General features: G+C 40.1%; 1 long non-coding RNA gene across 1 annotated transcript in view; it reads left to right on the top strand.

Annotated features, from left to right (window-relative positions):
• Window positions 1-921: 921 nt before the first annotated feature.
• LOC128136062 (uncharacterized) overlaps window positions 922-24,067 on the top strand; it is a 34,986-nt gene continuing 11,840 nt past the window's right edge. Inside the window, exons 1-2 of the long non-coding RNA XR_008233247.1 lie at window positions 922-1,015; window positions 1,108-1,215. This is a non-coding gene — a long non-coding RNA (uncharacterized LOC128136062). The remainder of the gene's footprint in view (window positions 1,016-1,107; window positions 1,216-24,067) is intronic.

Here is a 24,067-nt window from a genome sequence, read left to right as displayed (position 1 = left end):
ATCATTTTCTCAGAAATTACTTGCAAGCCTCCATTTAGTTTTCTGAAACATGAATGATAAGTGGCAAGAAACTGCTGTTATTACTAGCTTAGAAAGCAGAAACTCGGGCACTAAAAGTTCATGGAATTTATTCAGAACTCACAAAGAACTTGGGAATACAACTCCTGTCCTTAGCCTCAAGATCCTCCATCCATATTCCAGAAATGGGAGATGGTACTGTAATGAATGTATTGTTTTCCCTAGAGCAGGGGGTGAGTCTCCTTCCACCCTATTTTCTTGATATTGTATCTTTGATCTTTCATGTCAAATTTCTTCTTGCGGCTGTCAATAGGGTATTTAAAAAACAAAATGTGTCAAGGAAAAGCTATGCCACATGGCAGGTATAAAAGGCAACACTTCTAAGGATTTGTGCAAATATTAAAACATCCCTCCTACATTTAATCTGGTGTTGCTGGTGTTTTTCTGTTACAGTGCCCAGTGGTATTTCATTGTTTACCACAAAACTGTGAAGAGGTACTTAAATTTTTCCTTTTGCTTTTATCCCAAAAATTAGTCATGACTGACATTTAGAGATATGCAGGGTGAGACACCCCCATGCATTTTCTTTTGACGTTCCTTGAATTAGGCTCAGTGCTAAAAGAAAACATTTTCCTGCACTCCTCCTCTATATTTTTAAATGAATGTCATCCAAATGGCATTGCCATTCAAACATTACAGTGAAATTCCTCGCATGCTGATAGTGCAGTGTGGGAATCTCTGAAATTGTCCCCCGTAGGTTCGAATTCAGCCCCTGAAGGTTCACTTGAGTTTAATTTCACTAATCACACGGGGACAGTTATTTTTTGCTCTCGCTCAGCTTCTCTTTCACATGCGAGCACACACACACCACACACACACACACACACACACTCACGCTGCATCCCTCCCGTTCTGTTGCACTTAAGTCCAGATTAGCTCTGACCATTCCCTCACGCAAGCAGAGAGCGACACAACACCACGGTGCCCAAGACCATAGGTGGGTCGTTTGCTTCAAGCCAATTTATTCACATTTGCGATGGTAAGATTGATTTTTATCCTGCATTTCTGAGTTTATTTAACTGATTTCAGAAACTGCCACAGAGGTGGGGGCAGAGATCGTCTTCAAGGTTGCTGTCATCTGGAATTTTATGTCCTTCATTTTCTTTCACTCTGTATGCCTGTCACATCGGCTTAACTGTGAGTAGCGTACTAGCCAGTACCTCTGGCATACTGTATATTAATAGAATATTGATATAGCCCAAATACTGTTGTGGGATTCATCATTTGGTAAATCCTCTGCCGTCTGCAGTTTTACAGAGCCGTTTAATTAGCAATTTTACAACCTCCTATTCTCTCATTAAATTAATTAATAATTAAGTTCAAATATAGGCATCTTTAATGTCATAATTATATTTCAGTTTTATGGTCACCAGAGTTTAGCTCATTAGGCAAGGTAGTCATAAACCATAGCTCTATTTAGGGGCTGAGGCACTGATGCACAGGTAGTCTGCTTCTGCTTGGTATTTTTATCCTTCTCACTTTCTCCTCTCCCCCCCTCCTCCCCTCGCTGCTTCTCCAGCTCCCCTCCCTCTCATTGCTCTCTGCTAGCACTGGCGTTTTTTCCTGTGGCAGCTCTTTCTCATTCATATGTAAGATTTAAAAAATCCCCGACACACACCTTCACGGCCCCCCCCGCCCCTCCGTTACTCTCTCGCTGGCCTGTCGTGGGTCCTGCTTCCTCGCAAGCCTCAGGGACCACACCACCTTCAGCGCTGGGCACCCAGCAGTGGCAAATTTTCTGTAGCATCGCGTCAGTGACATTGTACTCCTGTTTGTCTGCGTGATTTACCAAGGCACGGGACTTAGTAATGGCATTTCACACAGTATGATATGTTGTGCGTTGTTTTATATGTAGTGGATTTATTTCAGTCATTATCACTGATTAAACCAGCTTAGTTGAAAAGGCAAAGCAAAACTTGGCTTTGAAATTGTTCTTATTTAATTTTGTTTGTGCTCACATAACCCAGGACAGCACTAATTATCTCTTTAGTGTAGCTCATATTTCTAATGTAATTCATATGTAAATTGTAATTTAATTCATATGGGAATGTTTGTGTTCCTTGCATATTCTCAGTAAAGAGCACAAACAGTGAATTAGAACTGTTTGGAAATGAAACAGTGAATTAAATCTGTTTGGAAATGAAAACTTTATGTTGCCTTTTTTGAACTGTCTTTGATTTGTTTTGGCTTGTTGTTTCTCTAATGAATCGCGATTCAATTGGATGGTTAAGGCCAACATATTCAGTCTCCTCTCTCTGTATTTAGACACCTTGCTCACTGGCCTGCTCTTCCTTCTGAATTTGGAAGGCGGGGGTGGGGGGGAGCTTTCTGCATGCTCACTACCTTTGAAAGAAAAATCATCATATGATGACTGTTATTAATAACGAATAATTATAGGGCACATTTGTATGACTACAGAGCCTACGAGCACAGCACGGCACTATTTGTGCCACTTTGCTACTCAAACAGAACCGCAAGAGAGCACAGCAAGGCTGCAGGAGTGTTATTTCTGGTTCAGCATATCTGATAATGTGAGGTTAAAATTTTAAGCCCAACCCAAGTTTTCCATCTAATAACCTTTACGTTTTATTGCCTTTTAAACCATCAAACTGCTTAATGCAACATTACTGTCATCTCTAGAAACCGCTGCTGCCCACAGCAAAGTGGTCTTTCGACAGGACAAGTCGAAACTTCTTATTTGTATGAGTAAAGAGTAGGACAGCAAAAGTTGTTCCTGGACTGCTGAATTTTCAGGACAGGTTTGCTTGCTGTACGTGGGAATAATGCTGCGGTGCTCTCTAACACCAAAAGCAGAACTAAAAGTAACAGCAAATGCAACAAGCCTGGTGTCACCAGGAGGGTGAGCCTGAAAGCACGCAAAGTTACGGGCAGCAGGCGCGGAAGTGCTATCAGCTAGTGCAGCAGACAAGATGAAGCCAAAGTCCTGAAGGAAGCAGGAAGGGTAAAAAGTTCAAACGAAAGAATAATTAAACCTGAAGAGCTGGCAAGTTACTGAATGATGATGTCAGCTACAGCTTTCTTTGCTGGAACTGCCCTTCACATTTCCTAGGCAAAATTGCACTCACAACATTAGGGAGATAATGAATGTCTATTTCTCATCCTGACAAAAAAGATCTTTGCTCAGCCCACGCCAAATGAAGCCACCTGTGCTGTAAGGACAGGGGCCAGGCCAGAGTCACTGCTTTGCCCCAGAGAACCACGACCTGACACGTCGGTGGCCACACAGGAGTGTTTGAGTGGTGCCCCCCAGGCCCGGTGCCACCCCACTGTGTGGGCATGGTGCAGGGGACTCCTGACACCTCTTCCCACGGACTAGTGATGCCCACGCTGGTATGCAAAGCCCTCAGGGCAAAAATCCTTAACTCCCTGCCATCCTCTCTGCTGCTCCTGCATGTTGCCGCGGCCAGAAGAGAGTTAGGGCTTTGAGGACTAGTATTTGTGTATTAGTCCCCGCTGCCGTAATGCCGAGCTGTGGGACAGGTGGCCCTGCTCACCGGTGGGAAAGGCTGCACGTTCCAAGAAAAGAGGCAGAAGGGTCACAGCACCAAACGGGCACGCCTGCTTCATAGCATCCCTGCTTCATAGCATCCCTCTGCCTGCCTCCCCATCACGAAAAGCGCTCCCTATTTTATGGCAAACTTGTCTTTCTCAGGCTTTGGGGAACCCCTGCAAATAAGCTCAGCTCGGCAAGGCGCAGGGTCAGGGTGCTGTTTAGCGGAGCTGAGCAGAGGGTGGACAACGTGGGCGAGAGGGACCGCTGGTCAGGCTGGGCTGCGATCACACAGCCCCCCCGCAGCCAGGGACCCTCTGGGGAGGGACGCTGCCACATCTAGGGCACGCGTTTGAAACACGCGTGTGCACACACGCACGCACGCACACTCCCTGTGACGACACGAGAGCTGTCCGAAACTATTTTCAATAATTGATTTGCTGTTTAATTGAACATCATGACTGACTAACATAGCTCATTACTTTACTCATTAGTTAATTATCGAAGAAAGTAGGACAAGTCAATAAAATGGAAGGCTGTAAATTCCAATACTAATTAGCACCATTTCCTCAGAGACATATTTAAGGGCAGATTGGCTACCCGAATGTCCCCGGACCTTGTAGATGAAGGGAAAGGGTAGACTTACCATAAATCTAGATTACCGGCAAGCAAGGCTCGTCAGCAGTAAGTAGTCAAGTACACGGGTGCTGAGCTACTGTCAGGCACCCTGTTTGAACTAGAATATTGGAACGCAAGCAGTACAGAAATTCCTATTTTTAAAAGGAAAAGGCGGGGGGGGGGGTGAGGGAGGGAGCACTCACACACCAGAGAGGATCCATATTTAAAATAAATTATGCAAACTGAACTACTTCTGCAGAGCACATTTGCTTTCCTAAGCTCTCTCTTTTCCAGTCTCTCTCACAGGCACTCACTTCATTCTCTCTTTTTTTGGCAGTCCAAATCCTAGTCAAAACATAAGTGCGTCCCTTCTGGAGCGGGCAGATTTTGGATGTGTGGATTCTAATTTATATCTCTTATTTTGTGTTTTAAAAAAAGATAAACTATTCCAGTAACAGAAACTATATTCTCCTGTTATTGCTATTATTTTTTGTATTATCTTTAATTTAAAATAAGTCTGAAATACCATCAGAAGCAGAATTTAATCGGTCCAGCAGAGCTTTAATTGAGACAAAAAGTGATTTGAAACAAATAAAGACAGTCTCGAAGAAGACTGGAAGAAAAGGAAGCAAAGGGAATGTGTGTATGTATGTTTGTATTCATGGTATATATTTTATATATACATGAGCTTATATACATGTATATATAGACTTAAATAATAAGTGTATGTATGTGTGGATGTATATAAAAAAATATATGCAGACACATACATACATCCACATACATACATACCTACTGAAATATGCCTACATAGTATTCTTGTTGCTCAGTAGGAAGAAACCAGCAAATTCCTTGAGTTCTGCAGTTTAAAAGCCCCCAGGTCTTACTGGCTGCCTTTTAAAAATCAGCACAAGAGGACTTAGACTATGAAAAGGTTCTGTTGATATACTGGTATGCTGTTCAACAGTTTGCCTGAATTAATTATAAAAAACTTCCCATCAGTAAGGGATCAGGACAAATACACTTTCTTAATTCCTTTTATTTGGAGGCACATCTTGTGGGTCTTCCTCTCAACAAATATCTGCTTTTGAGAAACTAATTTCCAGTCAGGTGAATGAAAATGGAGATCAAAAGCATTACCTGAGCTCAACTTAAGCGAAGAAATCACCCTAAGAATAGCTCTCAGTGTGGAGCTTTAAATATTTAGCAATTCTAAAAATATATTAATGGATTAAAGTAAAAAAATGCTAACAAATGTCTATTACTTGACTTACTATATTTTGTGCCTGCAGTTCTGATTATTAAGCCACAAGTTGTGATTTATTTTCAAGTGTTTTAAAAAAGTACCTTGCCAAAGTGTGCTAAAGATTGCATGGATTTTTTTAATCAGCAGTTTTGAGAATCTGGCCTCTGGTGCTAATAAAGTAAGACTGAAATTTAGGGCAGAAGGGGGGAACATGGTTGTTTTGCTTAATAGAAAGCTCCTGGTAGAAATAATGCAAGGAAAATCCTCTAATTATTTTAGTAAAACTTAAAAAAAAAAAAAAAAAAGTGATATTTTATTATCCACATTTGGGAGGGGATATTTGTTTGGAATGTTCTCTTCTCACTAGTGAAGGAATGAAAAAATACCTGCCGTGTAAAATTGACTTGGGACAGAACAGACAGGAAAAGATTTCCCCAATTAGATGTTCACTCAGTGTAGGCTAAGGCACAAGGTATATACAGCATACACAAGCACCGCATACTTGCCAGCAGTTGGAAGTTATAAATGAGAACATTCAGAAAAGCAGGAGATGTGCTCTCTGTCTTGTTTCCAGACAGTGCCAAGCACTCTTTGATACTGAGGTTTGTTTTTTTTTTAACGGTTCCGGTTAGGTCACGCTGGATCCCTAGCTATGCTTGAACACCTTGGCTACAGGGGCTGAGGAAGAGCTCCCAAACTGAACAGCCAGTGTGCTCAGCCTACAAGGGCTCAATGTACGCACTTGGTATGGAAATGGGGAGAAGCCTGGGAGAGGACCCAACCTCAAGCTTCGAATCATGCTTTAGAGCCACAAATGGCTCTAAAACGTACACTGAGGTTTAACATATGCAATGCTTATATTTTACACTGCTGTTTGTCGTACATCATGTAATGTATGTACATAATGTTAGGTAATTCTCATTCTAACTTCTTGTCTGTATCTGTTATCAAACACTCCAAAATTGGAGGCAGAAGTTGATTACCGAGCGCGATAGCTAGAGTGTTCCGTGCCAGCCGATGTAAAATGTGCAGACTGGAAGTGCTCTGGTGAATTTGCAGTGGTCCTCTTTTTGAGATGGGGCCCCCAGGCCCCTGCAGCCTTTAATCAGCTGTAACCGGAGTGAAGCTGTCAGCTCCTGCTTGTATTCTGTCAGCTTCAGTACCACTTAGAGCATCCCTGACAAATGCGCAGTGCACATTTAACAGTCAATCTGTGAGCAAGCTTTTGATTTTGGAAGAAACTTTCTAAGGTTCCACTTTCTACAAGGGAAAACTTGTAACTTATTAGGGAGGAAAATGGAGAAAAACATCCTTCAGTCACACTCTTTTGTTTTATGGAGAAACCCAGATGTTATTTTTTCTTTAGCAGGATGATGGATTGGCTCAGCCCAAGGTGAAATCCCAGGCAGTGCAAGACAGAGCAAGGGCTGTCATACAAGGGTGACACCTCTCCTCCTCTGTCAGCCAAACTGTGCTAGTTGTACGTAGAATTGCAGCAGCCTGCTATTATTAGTAGTATTGTCATATAAATTATTCACACTGAAATATTTGTTCAGCTCTGGTGGGTTCATAAGTTTCCCATTAAGAATTCAAATTTAAAGATCTTTTCCAGCTGCACAAACTTCCCTAAATACCTCTCCCCCACTCACCTACCCCTGGTGTTGCTTCAGTAACGTACAGGTGTAAGTGTGACTGCCTGGGACGAGTGACTTCGAGCAAAGCTGTTCCTATATTTTTAAAATACTACATGCATTTCAAAATAATGCAACCCCCCCATCCACACCCAAGAATTCTTTCTTATGTGTAAAGTATTTGAAGACTTTTTCTTTATCCATTTCCTTCCCGATGCATGGCAATTTTCTCTTCTTTTTTTTTTTTTTTTTTTTTATGGGCAGTTTATGGGCTAAGCCTATTATTTGCTAATTAAAGCTCCTTCCTCCTCCCCTTGGGAGTTTAAAAATTCTAATATTATTTCTTCACAGAACTCACTCCTACAATATCCCTGCTGTAAATGCAGCTGAATCTTACCTAATGGCCACAAAAATAAGGCCGTGGCATGTCTGAGCAGACTGGAAGGTTACAAGGGGAGGAAGGGACAGACCCAGCTCCTTCGCAAGTCAAAGCAGTCCATAGCATTCAGTTTCCCCACAGTCCCCAGGGTAATGTCATTGCAAGAGGGAAATTATTGTAACATTACAACACTAAGCTCCAATAACCACGCTGATCCCTGGGGATTCTGTCCTTTGCCATCCCACAACATGGAAAATTCCCTGAATAGGCTCCTTCCCTAACCCCATTAAAAACACGGTTTTCCCAAGGAGAGGACAGAAACTTCTTGAGGTCGCTTTAAAAGTTAGAGTCCTCAGAAGACAGTGTTTGGAGGCCTTCTATGTCATTTCTGCAAAATGGGAATGAAAACACTTCTGGTCTCCTAAAGGCACGGCATGAAGATTATGGCAACCTCATCCAGACAGAAATTAGGAAACTAATTCTAAATTAATTAGAAATTAAATTAAGCATTGGAGTAATTAATATTTATATGGCACCAATATGTAACTATTTATTACTACTAGTATTACTGTTGTTGGTGTCACTTTTACTATTTTAATTATTTTTTTTATTACTGTAGCACTTAGAAGCCCCCGCCACAGATGAGACCACAGTTGCACCAGGCTAACAGAACAAATTACGATCCCTTCTCCAAAGGGTTAAGGAGCAATGACTGTACTTATGGAAGCAGTTCTGGTCCTACCAATAGGGAGAGTTGCCTAGTGAAATCTGGAAGATTATTTAAAGGAAAAAAGTATTCACTTCTATTGCTTTCAGTGGCAGTTAGGTGCCTAACATGCATTAAAATCCAGGCTTGGATTAGGCAATCACAGCTAGTGACAAAGAACATTTACTGGCAGACTCAAACTGAAGCGCAAGGCACAGCTTTAGGAAAAAAAAAGCAGCGACAAACTTTTGCAGACACTAATGCGGGAACATTGCCAGTCATATTTAAAAAGAGAAAAAATTTCACACAAAGCCAGGCCTACCCATCTTGCAGAAGCCCAAGGAATGAGCAAAGTGCCAAAAAGAGTCAAAGTGAAGCCACCCATCTCCATTACACATTAAGAGGCAGACAAATGAGGAAAGAAATAAATATTTGTGCATATATTTGAAAACCCCTTCTTTCCTGCAGTTAACATTCATCAAATTCTCACTGCCTCTCCCGGTCAATTCTCTCCTTCAATTAACCAATAAGTCAATTTTCTCCTTCCCCATCAGAAAAATCCCCCTCTCAGCAAAAAATGCATCACTTCACTATCAGATCAATTCACCCTTCCTTCTCGCGGCTCAATCGATATACTCCTCCTCTGCATCTGCTAAACAACAAACAGGTCAGTGGAAAGAAACCTGCCTAGGAAGCTTCTCTCCTTTTATTTGGCATGCTACATATGCACGGGGGGCTCGCTGGGCACTTCCTCAGCACGCAAGCATGGCAAACACTCGAAACAATACTGTAGAGAATCGGTTTTTAAAACAACAGAAAGATCTGAACTGAGCTTTTACTTCCAGTAGCATTGCAGCTGTTCAGATAACCAGTGGAATTATATGTTAAGCAAGAAGCGCATACAAAATTTCACTATATAAAAACAAACGGAAAATTGAGGATGCAATGACAGACGCACCATTTTTAGACAATATATAGCTTGTACAAACCATTCTATTCTACTGGACTACTCTGATTTAGTCTGATAAAAGTAATGAGAAGTGTCCATACACAAAGCTCTAGCCATCCTTAGATTGCAAATGGAGACAGCTATGCAGAAAGAAAAAACTGTATTCAAACAAAGGATGACTGTAAACCAGGGACTTTCCATTTGACTTCACCAGAAACCATCAATAAAGTTCAGTACATTCAAGATGTCTTTGTAAATCAAAAATGTAATAAAATATGGTATTAGAAAAGCACAAGTTTATCCGACAGTTTGCACCTTCTGTACAAAACACATACACAGATACAAACCCAGAGACTCCTTCAGCATGGGCAGGCATCCAACCCGGGGTGAAATACAATTACCATGTAACTAGACAAAGTGGCAATGCTCAGCAGATTAGGGCATGAAGTGAAAAATCTGAGATGTTTAGATTATATCAAATAATGCAATTAGCCAAATTGGTTAGGACACTGATATCAGTACTCACAGCAAAGAAAGGTCAAGAAGCTCACTTCCACCAAAAACCTTAGGCAAACTACAATAAGCACTCCATCTGGTGATTAGGAAATAAATTTTGTGAGATTATATTTTGGGGGGTTTCTCCATCATTTAGAACTATAAAGACTTAAAATATGAACTGCTATAAGCAACGGGTCTTCACTTCATTTTTTTAAAAAGTTCTCCTGAGTGTCTCTTCACTTTGGGTTTGGGGTTTTTTTAACCACTTCAATTGTTTGCTCTCTGTAGCAGTGAGACTGGATACGGAGCACATTTTTTACTTCCAACTGTTTATCAAACCAAAAGTAAAAGCTATACCTTTTCTCTGTGATCTCTTAAGATTTGTGAATATTTTTGTAACTAGAGCACGATTTGAATATTTATGAATAAAAATCCATGGAATACTAATGAGTTTACCATTCTCATTCCCTAGCCTGTTTCTTAACCTGTTTTGCCATTAACTGATAATCCCAACATAGTAGTCCAAGTTAGTCTTGGGCAAAAAGTTTCAGCTGAATTTTTTATTTAGGGAAGAATGCAAATTTGGGCCAAGCCAAACTATTCATAAACTTGTGCTGAATATTGTTAGTAGGTCACCTGAAACTAAAAAGAAAGAAATTCACAAAAGTCAGACTGCCCCTTTCCCCTTGTTTCAAAACCATGTTCCCAGTTATTGTCTCAAACTGATTCTTTTCTCTTCCAGGGAGAATCGGGTCTCAGTTTAACCCACTTAAATACTTTCTGAGCAACTGCAACTTTAGGCACCAAAATCTCCCTAAAAACACCCAGGGAGTTGCAGTCTCCTTTGGGAGCCCAGCTGCGTTTCAGTGCCTTGCAGCTGGGCACATCACTTGCGTCAAAGAGCTCCCAGCGTAAGGGCTCCTCCGGGCAAGGATGCTGCATCCCAGTTTAGGTACCGACAGTACCTTTGCAATGAGGTGGGACACCACGCAGTACCTCCAATTTAACTCTCCGCAGGATAAAAGAGCCAGAGGTCGCGGTTGTAAAAGATGCTACAACACGTACAAATGTTAGAAGCCTTTTCAACTGAAAAGCTAGAATAAGATACAGCTTCTTTGAGACAAAAATGTCTTCGCTTTTGAGACAGCTTAAGTCTAGATGTATAACATATACATATGTACTTTGCATTTTGTATTTCATGCTGTGAACATGCACACATGCATTGCTGATCACTTCTGATACAGCTTCTTTTGAGACCATCCCACAGAAGCTGAGACTTTGGCAGTGTCAGCACTATGGTTCAGTTTACCACTGGTTTTCTAAGCGCAGCAAACGGAGACGTTTTTAAGACTGAAAACTCTAAGGTGGCTGACAGTGCAATCTCTCCAGCCTGACCTTCCATAATATAGCCATGAGTTTATTTTGGATCACAGCTGAATATATGCGCCTTAAGATTCCAGCATAGGGAAATAATCTCTCCTTACTCTGCTGAGCTGCCCTGGGCCAGATAAACACCGTTTTCAGAGTGTTACCCCATGGCTGTAAGAGCTGCATGGTGGGCAGGAAGGGGAGAACTCGTCTGTACACAAGATTACGGAGGGGAGAGAAGATTGCAGGACACAGGCTGCACCTACCACACTCCCCGTGATCATCACCCAATGGGTGTCCCTTAACCTGGGAGGACAGAGAGAAAAAGGAGAGGATACCAGATCTTTTTTTGGCCAAGCAATTTACTTCCACGTTGTGTGGTAACAGGGAACAATACCCATACATCACTTGACCAGAAAGACGTTTTCACGCTGTTGCCCTCGAAATCCTTATTTTTGTTAACCACAGGGCTTACGGCTTTGCTCCCCTTCCCCTCCACCCCCCTCCGTTTCAGCCCCCGGTAGCAGGGAAGGGGTCGGGGCAGCCCGCTCCCGGCCCCGGGGAGGAGGTGGCAGAAGGCTGGCCTTATTTACCTTAGTCATTTCCCCGTGTAATCTGGGTAATTGTGTGGCTAATCGGCGACGCGGAGGAGCCCCCCACACCGCAGTTCACAATGCCGACCCATTCATATTTCATACAATAGGGTATTTAAGTCATCCCATGCCTTGCCAAGGCGATTGCGCTCCCTTTGTTCCACTGTTTCGGGCAGGGGTCTCCAGCCCTACCCCGTCTTTCACACCAGCATATGTCCTAGCTCTTGCCTGCTGCAGCTGGACAAGGGCGGTTGTTTTTGTTTTGTTCTTTGAAACCAATGAATCAATTATGGCGGTGTGAAATGTGAGTTAAAACAGTCCCCGCATGTATGCATACATTAGCCATTTGCTACATTACAACTTCACAGCAAGGTGACCAAGGAGGCAACAGTGTTCGTGCTCTTCCATTTTGAATGGGCAATCTGTTGAGCACAAAAGGAAATGATAAATAAAAGACTGACTGCACGTATTGTTTCAAAAATGGCTTGCCATGCTGTATCAAAGTGAAATAAAAGTGCCTCTACCCCAATGTACTGCAACGATAAAGAAAGATCAAAACCTGGTCTGTAGCAGAAAATTACAGTGTTCACATGTATGGATATTGAATATTAAATTCAGACCACGTTCCTGCAATAAAGATTGCTATTGCATATTCACCTTTACTTGCTGCCCCTCTCACATTTGGGATGTATTGAACTCAACAGCCTTACAGAAGTGATAGGATCTGATGCCATCTTTGTACAAACCAAAGGCAAAAAGCCCACAATAAACACCTGCAGTTCAGGATTTACCTCTCATAGGGTGTGTTGATCTGTGGATCAGAACTGGCACAGAGGTATTGCCTTCATCTGCTAGACTAGACCATCAGCTCTCTTCCACCCCTGGCTGGCAGTGACAGAAAGCCAATCCTCTCCAAAATCTCTTTTGTAGCTTGTAAAAAATAGGTCTTGTGGCTCCATTTCTCTCCCGTGGTGTAAAGAAATGACACATCACAGCAACTGCCTCAAAATTAATATTACAAGCTAAGGTTAATGTCTGGAACAGAAATGCCTTTTTTATTTTGAAGAATAACCCTAAATGCATTACAGTGTAGTTCAGGTAATTAAAAAGATGTGTTTAATGACAAGCTAGAAAGTGTCATTCATTCCTCGTTCAAGTTCATGTTACTCCACGGATGTACTACTGGTGCTGAAATATGTCACTCGCAACTTCTCTCTTAGAAATGCCTCAATGGTGTTCTTTGGCTTGAATTCAGCGTTTGGAAGTTCACACCTGTGCTCTGTATTACAATCAACTTTCATTTTTACTCCTAAAATTGAGAAATAAAAAAAGTTTTGAGCCTCAGTCTTGAGAGCCAATTTTCCACAGAAAGCTAAGCTTTCTATGAAGAGTTAATTAATTAGCACCTGTGCTATATTTTACAGACTTATAAATAGTACTGTATTGTATAAACTATGCAAAAGGAAAAATTTGTACAGCACACTCACCTAGCTATTTGAGTACTTAACTGTAAAGCTAGAAACCAGGAAATTCAAAATCTTGAGGGGAGAAGAGGGCACAACACAGATGTATTTAAAATTTCATTTTGATGATCAAAGAATTTACAATATCTTATTTCAATATCCAAATTTTTAATGCCAGTATTTTGAAGCCTCTACTTTTTTTTTTTACTTCTCAAAAATCACAGAATAACAAAAACAAATAAAGCTTCTCAAGACTAATCTTTCAGGGCAGACTCGCACTCTTGTATGCAGCAGCAAATTATCTATCTGTACATCTCCCACTGAAGTAAAGCAGATTTTCTTGAAATTGCTATCAGTAGAATTTATACCACTTGAAAATGATCCTAATACAGCTAAATTTGTAAATGGTTACTTCCCCCAGCACCCAAACAGCAGGGACGCAGCTACTGCAATATAAATGTGCTAATCCCAGCATGATGTATTCCCACATCTCCCTGTATCAAATCATTCTAGAGGGTTTTCAATATACAAGTTAATTAGCTACAGTGAAGCAGCAGAGTAACATCTAATGAAGACCGGGGCTTAAAATACCAGAAGTGGCCCGTTGTACCCTTTCCCCCCTCTTCAATACTGACATATTCTTTTGAAATGGGTTACAGATATAGTTCAAGTGTAATTTAACAAGAGATGGAAGGCACTTAATGAACAAGATTGTTTTGATTATATGGTAAACACATCAAACATTTTAAAATATGCATGATCAACAATATCTACAAGAATACCATTTCTGTATTAGCACCTCAAAATGCTACTGCCACACAGTATCTATCTATAAGTATATATATACGCACACTCGTAAAGCTGAGCAAGAAGATTACACCATTTTGTTACTGAATGTATGACATTATATTCTAATTACATACTCAATTTCTCATTTCTTAAAACAATCAGTGCATGGGAAAGCAGTTATGTACATTCTACTCAAAAAATTAAATCTCTCTAAAACTAATTGCACAAAGTTAAAATGATACAAGCAAGCAATGTCTGCAAAATACAACTTGCAGAGAGAAGATAAAAAACAACATAGGAGAGTAAACTTAATTACCTAAGAAATACCTGCTACTTTCAGGAAACACAAAGTTGCCATAGTTGTATGTTTCAGATTTAACTAAGAAAGGAGAAGCCCTAATTAATTTAATTAAGGTCCTGATCCTGACTAGATGTGGAAGTCAATGAGACTTTACCCATGTGAACCTCATTGCTGGTGTGGGACGGAACACTCCCTTTTGCTGTCTATCAAGGATGAAGCTCATCTTGTAATCCCACCACTTCATTAGCACCTTTCCAGCACATTATCTTTACCCTAATCCTCCTGTCACTTTAGGGATTCAGGGTCATTAGAGCACTTGAAGGGTCGATGTTATTGTCGTGGAGGTGTGAATTGATCACTAAGATGACAACTGGTGACAAGTGTACTTTATTAGTCTGTTACTTTGCCTCTTAATTGCTACTGATTAGCCTGTCTGTCAGAAAGGAAATTTGGACTCCTCCTGCCACTGTCAAAGATTACACTGCTTTTGAATATGACCATCTAACAACTCCCCCCCCAGCCCCTGCAATGGGCCCATTTAGACATAGTATGTTCACCCAACCCAACGTGAGTTGCACAATTTATGTGAGCAAAATCAACAAGGTAGGGCCTTTTAACCCTTCCATTACATTTTGTTTAGCTTTTGACCTATAGGAAATTTCTCTGTTAAAAAATAAAATATTTCTGATTGTTTCTTTTCCTTCCCAAAGGCATGAATAGGGTCATCTTTTTTCCAAAAATCTCGTTTTATGTATGGCTGTGCTCACTATTTGAGTGGATTTCCCAGAGGATGTGCTGGCTCTGCAAATATCACATTGCATTTAAACTACACATTAAGACAAACCAACAAAAAAAATTAAACTTGTGCATCTTGCCAGAGCTCGCATGCTTCAAGTCTTAATTGCTGTTGACCACAAGAATTGAATGTTGAGTCATACAGGGCACATCTGCCAGCAGTGAAGAAGTACTCTAAGTATTTAGTTTTACAGAAGTCCCTGCTTAAAGAATTGAAAAAAACAGAAATGGGCGGGGGGGGGGGGGGAGAAAAAACTTTTCAAACTAGATAGCTAGGATAGTAGAAAAATCTTAGTGCAGCATAAATGTACTATCGTACTTGCTTGACAGTGACAATCTTTGCACTGCTGGTGTTTTTGTTTCATACCAGGTTAAACATACCTATAAGAGATCATGATTAGTAGCAAGATATCATGAATGCAGATCTCTGTAAGCTGTCTGTTCACTTTTATCAACATTGATTCAAACATAACAAGGACAACAAAAAGAAAACAACTCCCAGATCTCCTGTTCCTACTCCAAAACCCACATAAAAATCAGTCTCTGAATTACACTCCCTTCCAAAAGCAAGTGCTAAACCTAAATCAGCAAAAATTAAGAACTTCAACAAATGCCGAATCTTGAATTGTGCACTGGAGACATCATGATATGAATCTAGCTGCTCAGGATGAATATTTGACCTTCCTGGAGTCATCTGAAGTGTTCAGGGTTATTTTACAGGATCAGTATTTCACATCCTAATTTTCAAGGATGACACATTTCCCATGAAGAAAAGATGCTGCATAATAGTCAGTGACTGGCTCTTTGAATTTAACTGTGGTCAGAAGAAAACTTCAAACAGCTTGTGCAATAATCTGATCCCTCCCTTCCTATTTTAACCATGCCTAGGTAGAACTTTTGCACAGGCATTTTGTTGCTTATTAAAAAAAGCTTGGAGGTGATGGGAACCTTTAATTATTTTTTTATTTGATTTCACTAGAGAAAAATAGCAAATACCTATGGTATTAGTTGTCCAAGAGCATGACTGCTTTTTATAGATAGTTGTACGTGCATAGTCCTGTTCAAGAAAAACAAAGGTTCTTTCACTTTACCTCCACAGGTTAATACAAAGCACATCTGCTCCTGCCTAGAGTGGTTTTTGGTCTTCTGGTCCCACTGCCTTCTGCAAAAAGAGATTCTGCTCAGTATTTAGATGCAAGTCTCTGTAGACCCTATTTTAAACTGTAGTTACTTTAACTTCACTAGTTTGGGTTTTAAAATATTTTAACTAATGCAAGCCCCCTGTGTGGTCAATGTAATTTCAGTCTAAGTGACTAACCTCAGTTTTGATTAACCAGTACCTAAACAGCTTGGCTTACCTGAAACAAATTGGCCTGTGTGGAAATAATACCCATCCCAACTACAAGAGGTATTGGGTTGATGGGCAAAATAGTTGGGAGACAGAACATAGTAAATGACAGCAGGTGAGCACTATCAAGGTCACTTCTGAAACAAGTTTCTATGCTTGCTTTACACGGTCTGCTCTAACAAACATTAGCCTTAGGAAATAACCGTTATCTGGCAGTATTTCTGGAAACAATCATACCTGGACATTCATGCTAGAAGATGGGTACTAAGGAACAGAAAACACTGTAAGGGCATTGAGACAAACTGGTACAGTGAGATGTGGTTGAGATGTTTCCTTACCGTTGCCACTCTGATGATTCAAAATTTGGTTCCCACAAAATGTAATTGCCTTGCTGCAACAGAACATGAGTGAGCAGCCCTTCCTGGAAGGAGACTGGCTGACTAACCATAATCTACTCATTATGATTTAGGTAAATCATAAGGTCACGTAGATTGTTGGTTTCAAAAAAAAAAAAAAAAAAAAAAGATTTCAGGTAAATAGGTAAATGATCCCTGCTTGTCTGGACAGCCTTGCCAATGATTTGTGATCTTTCTATTTTACATTAGAAAACATGGCCCCTCCTGTTGGACAGCCTTTAACTTTTACTAGAAGTAAACGTCAGATGGCAAGTTCTGTGGTCGAGTCACTTCATGCTGTTGAGCTGTTTGTTCCAGGACTACTCACAGATCACAAAGGTATTGTCCTCTTGTCAAAGTTTCCACTCCATTGAAATGTCAGAAGTACAAGATCATGTCTTGCAAAAAATAATTCCGAGTAGGTCCAAAAATTCACAGGAACAGCTTTCAGGAAATTCCTATCAAAGAAGGTAGCCTTTACGTGAGATGGGAAACAGTAGCTCTGAAGAAAGGATGCTGGACACTCTGGGGAGTGGGATCTTATTGTACTGCAGTGGCTAACTGCACTAACTCGATGGCACAGACAGGACAACATCATGGAGAAGCAAATAGGTGATATTACCTCTACATCTGGTAATGAGGAAGTTGCTACTGAAATACACTTTGATGTCCATACTTAAAAGATGGGGCAGATAATTTGAAAATTTTAAGAATCACGAAGTTAAAGGACTGAAAAATATGACAAAAAATGGGAGAGACTGTAAATTTCTCCTGAAGGAAAAGATCTAGTATCAAAAAGGAAACTAGGACCACTTGGCTAAAAGCTGGGAATAGTCATACTTCGAGCTGGAGGAGGGGATATATTTTTCAGTACAGGGAGGGCACATATTCCTTTGCAATGACTGAACAGACTGTTCAATAACAGACCCATCCTCACAGGCAGAGCTCACCTGTTTTCTCAGAGACTTGCTCTTTTCAAGCAGAGCATCAGCAGATGATAAGGCAGCAGAGTCAGCTCCAGGGTCCCTGTGGCAGAGGCCATCTCTGATGACAGCAATGATCAGTTCTAGACTTAGCATCTCTCCAGGAAGTATCCTTGACCCTACCGATTTTCTCCCACTGCCTGAATAATTCCCGGGTTTCTTCCCTCCCATAGCCTTGGCTTCCCAGCCTACTGCTCTGGTGTATAACACCAAGGCACAGTGCAGCTACTACGCACCCAAGGCCCTCTCACAAACAGCCCTAGTAAACAAGCCTCAGGATGCCACAGGACATGATCACAAAGAAACTGAGGTCATCTTTTCCTAAAAAATATGCTGATATTATACATTGGTGTTATCAGGACTTCCAGTTCAAGAGATAGCTGTATGGATAGGCAAAGCTCATGAAGTCCTGGTCAGATTGATAGCTTAGCTCAGAACTCTGGCATTTGGATTAAAGCAGTATAGAAATGAATCTTATATTTGACATTTAAAACACTTTCAAAGGGAACCTTTTCCACTGCCTGTAGTTTCTTAAATCATAGCAGAAAGAACTGCCATGGCAGAACGGTGTGAGAAATTACTCTCCAACTGCTTCTCTGTTTTCCCACATTATGACTGAAGACATTAGTCCCCGAATCATTTTACATCCTGGCATTATGTGCAACAACACTGTGCGTAATAAGCAGACAATGCAACAGAAAGAAAATTTGAAAATTCATTTCTCCTTTCTTTTGGACAACATCTAGAATATAAATGTGGTTTGTGGCAGCTCCAGCTGAAGGAAAAGAAAGGGCTGCTTTCGGAGGGCTAGCATGACTAAAAACTTTGGATTTATACAGTCCGACTCCCATTTCCTGCGTGACCTTGGCAAAGTCGCTTATTGTAACATTTTCAGAAATGGATGCTATTTCCTCAGGCTTTCATTCTACTTCTCATCTCCAGAGTCTCCGACTGTTTTGCATGTACAACCAATAGCAAAAGTAAATGTCTCAAGGGACGTTATGGAATCTCCGGATCTTGATCCTTTCAGGGCTTCAGAGCTGTTTTATGTTACATATATATGGCATGATTTGTTAGCTTGTTCCAGGACTTCCCCCACAAAGCTTTGGGTTTTACAGAAAGTCTTTATGGACTGCCAGAGTTTTGCAAGCCCAGTTTAAGAGCTAAGTCATCCAGATGAAGCCAGTGGGAGATACAGTAGTTCTAAAATATCAGATCTTTTTCCAAATTCATTTCTTCCCATGCAGATGAAATGATGCATTTAACAACTGAAGGACACAAAACTGAGAAGTTTCATCTCTCCCTTATTTCTCAGCTCTCAAATTGGCGGTTTAGCTATTTCAGAATGGTTGAGGCAGAGGAAGTAAGGAGACAACCACTGAACAAGTTGAAGACCTTCATACTTGGAAGAAGTAATAAGCTTTATACATATGCTTTTTATGTAAAGTGCTTTGTACATTTGCTAGCAACTTGCATTGATTTATAAGAAACATCCTCTTAAACCCAGCTATTCAGGTTAAATTAGTAATTGCAATCTCACTGTGCTGCCATGTTAAATAAATAATACATACTTTAGGACTGAAAGAATCAATCCAGCAAGGAAGGACATCAGACTATAAATACAAACAGACCAAAGCTCTGCTAATTTTTAAAATTAGCTATTGTAGGAGATTCAAATACACTGTGTACTTCCTCTTTATCTTCACCAATCTCTCTCCTGCTCGATTTCAGAGTGAGGTGGGCTATCAACCTTCACAATCATCAAAAATCACATTCTGGTGAATATTCAGGCAAGGCTGGCAGAGCATGGGAAGCTGAAGTGCTCTAATAGGGCTTGGAAAAACATCAGACTCTCTGTTGGTGTTCATGTCACCGGCCTTAAATATTCTCTAATTCTTATCTCAGGACAATTTCAGTGATGCGATCTTACGGTTCTCACTGAATTTTTCCATGTAGGTGCTCTACATTTTACTGTGCCCATAGGAAATGTCATTTCTCATTGCCATGGCGTGAACTTTCACTTCCACTTTCCTCCTTTCACTTGTGTGCACGTGAAGCTTTCACTGGCTAACGTTTCTTCTCCTCTTCTTTTTTTTTTGAAGAATGGATGTAAGCATGCCATTGCTTAAATGCTCCACATAGTTCTTAATAGATTTTCCACTAAGTCAAAACTATGCCAAGGTGAAAAATATTCCTTGCTTTAAATGCCAGATCATAAAAACAGCTTAGCTTTTCTTAAAATTCTGGACATAAGATTTGCTCATAAGAATTGAAAATGTTAACAAACTTCTGACGAACCTATTCTTTAGTTCCTTTGAACAGCTCTCACCACCAGCAGCAGGACAGCGGACAATGGTGTCTGCTGCTCTTACCAGCAAAACCTACATAGGGACAATAACCAGAAAAGGAAGGAAAGTGCATGCATTTGTTCCAGTAGTTAAACCAAAATGGAGTGAAAGTCTTCTGTACAGGTGACCATAATATTGCATACCTCTTAGTGAAATACTGACAAGTAACAGTGTCGGTGACTGTGCTTGCACTGACTGCCTTTTACACTAGCAAAATCCACTTGTACCAAGATTAACCAATAAAAGCAATAAAAGCAGATGAGTAAACTGTGATGCAGGTATGAAATACATAAAAGTAAGCTAAACTATTGGGGGGCAAAAAGAGAAAAGGCAACGCCTGGAAAACAACAGAAACATGCAAAACCAAGATCTGAATAGGATCACATGAATTAGCTGTGGCATTCACTTCAGATTCCCTCAAAACATAATGAAAGATATCATTGTTTGTAAAAAAAAAAAAGGGACTTGGCTCCAATAGCTTTCTTAACTGCCACTTGCCAATATTTTGGAAACAAAGAAACTGCAGTACACTAACTGTTTGAGCTGAATGGGAACACAAACTTTCTAACACCTCGGTAAATACTTGAAAGAGAGCATTACTCCGATATCTGTAAATCAGGGCACTTCAAATTAACGCCATGTTCATTAAAAAGCTTGCTGATTTTATGTTTTTGTTATCATTCTGATACAAATCTGAGAACAAAAGTGCTTAACAATTCCAGTCAAATAGGATAAAGGCATTAATTCTTGTTTGGATGCAAGAGTAACATAAATCATCCATTGCAGGCTAACAATTTAAAGAGTGCACAGCACGTTATGTTAAATAAAGTATTAACACTGAGTTAAGAACACCTATTAAGGGACTTTGAGAGTTCTGGCTCACATTACCTTACACCAGTTTTGAAATAACCTTATTCCAGCTTTTTAATCCCATAATTATTCCACAACAGTATTGTCAGAAAACTCCACTGCTTCTAACAATTTATAGCTGTAAGACATTACATGAACCACTTCAGTTAAATTCTTGTACTTAATCATATTATCAGCCTGGCCCACATTAGTTCCTTATCTTTTAAGTTTTAAGATATCTAACTTTGTAATTGCAAGATGATTAAATAAAGTGTACTTGATAATGTAAAATTCTGTGTTTTTTGAAACCGCTGAAATATGAAGAAAGAATCAAATTCTATGTGTGCATGCACATATATGCATATACATGTATACAGGCACACTTAAATTTAATACTTGTGATTGGCTTTCACTCAGTCATTTAGCAGAATGATTTCTTCCTAGTCACTTTCAAAGTTTACAGGTCATCTACCTGAGGCTTTTCTTTCAGGACCGCTGTTTTCTTTCCAAGATGCTTTCTCTTGGTCTATTCCCAATTTCAAGGGATGTACTAAATCCACCGTTGTGCAGATACTCGTATTAGACATTGCCGCATAATTTAGAGCCTGAGATGCTGAGAGGAGAGTGTAAGAGTTCCTTAGCGGTGAGGCTGACCTGGCAGCAAAAGAGAATGGTGGGTGGTGCATTCATGAACTTAGGCATTGGCTTGTGTCTGTGGTCAGACAGGCCATATACCCATCGCTCGTTTGGAGCAGGAGAGAAACTGCTACCCTGATTACCTCGTTCCAAGACATTCTTCCACAGCCTCCTTTAACAGCGTTATGTCTTCCTCAGTGACACCTGTGATATCTTTGACTCAAATAGGTGGGATTGTGCACGTATGGAGTATCTAGGGGGGATACGGCAACTATATACGTTTATATAAACACATATCTACAGGGAAGAGCTCTCCAATGGTACGAATTATTGATGTTTAGCTAGAAATCAGAGAAAACTTAGGAAAATTTTCTAATGGCAAAAAGTTCAGATGGTCTGAAGTCAGACCTAACCAAAACACTTGTATGTTACTGTAGTTGTCAGAGATGGCGACTAATGACCTTGAAAAAGCAGGTCTCTTACTGTGCTTACCTTCTGGCCCTCCAGTACAAGAAAGACAGGGACAAACTGGAGAGAGTCTTGCTGAAGACCATTTGGATGGGCCGAGGACTGGAGCTGTGTGTGGGAGTTGGACTGGACAACCTCCTCAAGTCCCCTCCAGCCTGGCCTATTCTATGCCTCTGTTAGTCTTTCTGGTATTTCTCTCAATAGAAATTACTTGGAATATAACCAGAATAATATAAAGTGAAAAAAGGTCCCAAGGATCATGTTGGTCTGTTCCATTTCTATCCCCTCCCCGGCCAGATTTTCCATCTGACATAACTCCATAAAGCTTTAAGCTAGCTAAGAATCTAGCACCCAACCCTATTGGATTTAAGTAAATTTGTCACAGAAATTGATTGGGACAATTAGCTGAATAAATAGATATAGCATATCTTTAAGTGCCATAAAAGTGACATGACTGCAGGTAAATCATATGAATAATTACAACCAGGAGTCAGGTTTTCCAATCACTCTCTGTACAGACTTTGAATTGCAGGGCCTTCTGGTGACTAATTTGCCATGTTTTGTAGAGAAATTAAAGAACAGATTTGCAGTGATGGCCAAGCTGCAAGGTACCAGTGAATGAACAGCAAAAATACTCAAACATGACACTTTTAAGAAACATTGAATTTTGCTTCATCTTTGTTACTTCTCACAAATACTAATGTGAGCACAGTGTTAAGAGAGTGAATTTTTATGTCTGGAGCTCAGATTAATTCATTCATGAAATGAAAATAATTTTGTGAAACAAATAAGCCTTACTTCAGGCAGAAGTGAAAGCAGTTTATAAAACCTTACCCAATCAGAGAAAATAAGAAAACGGCATGATTTAGATAACCACTCTGATTGTATAAGCTATTTAATTCTCAAAGGAACATTCCAAGCAGAGAATCTGTGGGAAAATCAAATATGAACACTGTTTACACGACATGTAATTGAAATTTTTTTCATTTGACATTTTAGACAAAAATTCCCTTTCAAAAAAAAAAAAAAGCCCGATTCTATTGAAATGGTTCATTGTCAATTTAAAACAAAAGCTAAAATGGTCATGAAAAATAAATGGAACAAACACAAACTAAAATTTTTCCCCATTTTAGTACATAGCTCAGTTAGCTTTTGAGCTGGGAAGATTCTGAAAACCTCTGGATATACTTTTAAATATATATAAAGGAATTGTTTTCACAGAAATTTTTCAACACCTGACTTCCCAGCCAGCTCTAGTTTTCACAGACATGTTTAAGTGTCTAAAAAGTAGTAAAATTTTCACTGAAAAGACTAATTATTACTGAGAAAAAGAGGACTAAATTTTCTGAAAATAATAAGCTGCTATTACAGGTAGATTATCCAGCTCATGAACTTACCTCCTGCAATAATTTAATTTTAGATTTTGGATTTCTGATCTTAACATTTTCTTCTTTATATACATATATGTGTGTGTACACGTCTCTCTCGCTCACTCTCTTTTTATACATATATAAATAAACTGGATGAACAAACCTGAGACAAACTCCAATAGGTAAGAAAACTTTGTGTGCCAGTTTTGGCTAACCTTTTCTTTCCCCCCTTCTAGTTTGTTTTATTTCTGACTAACACAACTATATCCCAATTCACTATAATAATTTTTTACTTTGTGTTTCCTAACAATTTTAGTAAGACGTGAACTCTACAACAAGCCACGACTGTATTGGCATGGGCCAAGATGTTCTCTTGTAAAGGGCACTGTAAAAGAGCAGATTTGGGGAACATGAGGGTAGGCTTTTTGCACCTTCCCTGTTTCAGCTGGAAATTACTGTTGTGAAATGTAGGTGAACCTCTACTTTGAAGTGTCCAAGGGAGGACATGCATACTTATATTTCAGAACTGAGTCCCAGCTTGGCCAAGAAATCCAGAAAAGTGCCCCACCGCTGCTGGTTTTCAGTCCCTCTGAATGGGACCTTCCTCTAGATGTCTTGACAGTCCCAGGTGTGAGCAAATCCACTTGGAAATGCCAAGGGGAGAGAAAGACAAAAAAGTTTTTGCATTTGTTTGGTCATTATTACTTATGGAAACTGGGCTATAAACTAACGTTACTGATTCATA

The sequence above is a fragment of the Harpia harpyja genome, chromosome 1 (assembly GCF_026419915.1).
Source record: "Harpia harpyja isolate bHarHar1 chromosome 1, bHarHar1 primary haplotype, whole genome shotgun sequence".
Classification (NCBI taxonomy): Eukaryota; Metazoa; Chordata; class Aves; order Accipitriformes; family Accipitridae; genus Harpia; species Harpia harpyja.
The sequence above is the reverse complement of the archived record's forward strand: the minus strand, read 5'-3'. Positions and strand labels throughout refer to the sequence as shown.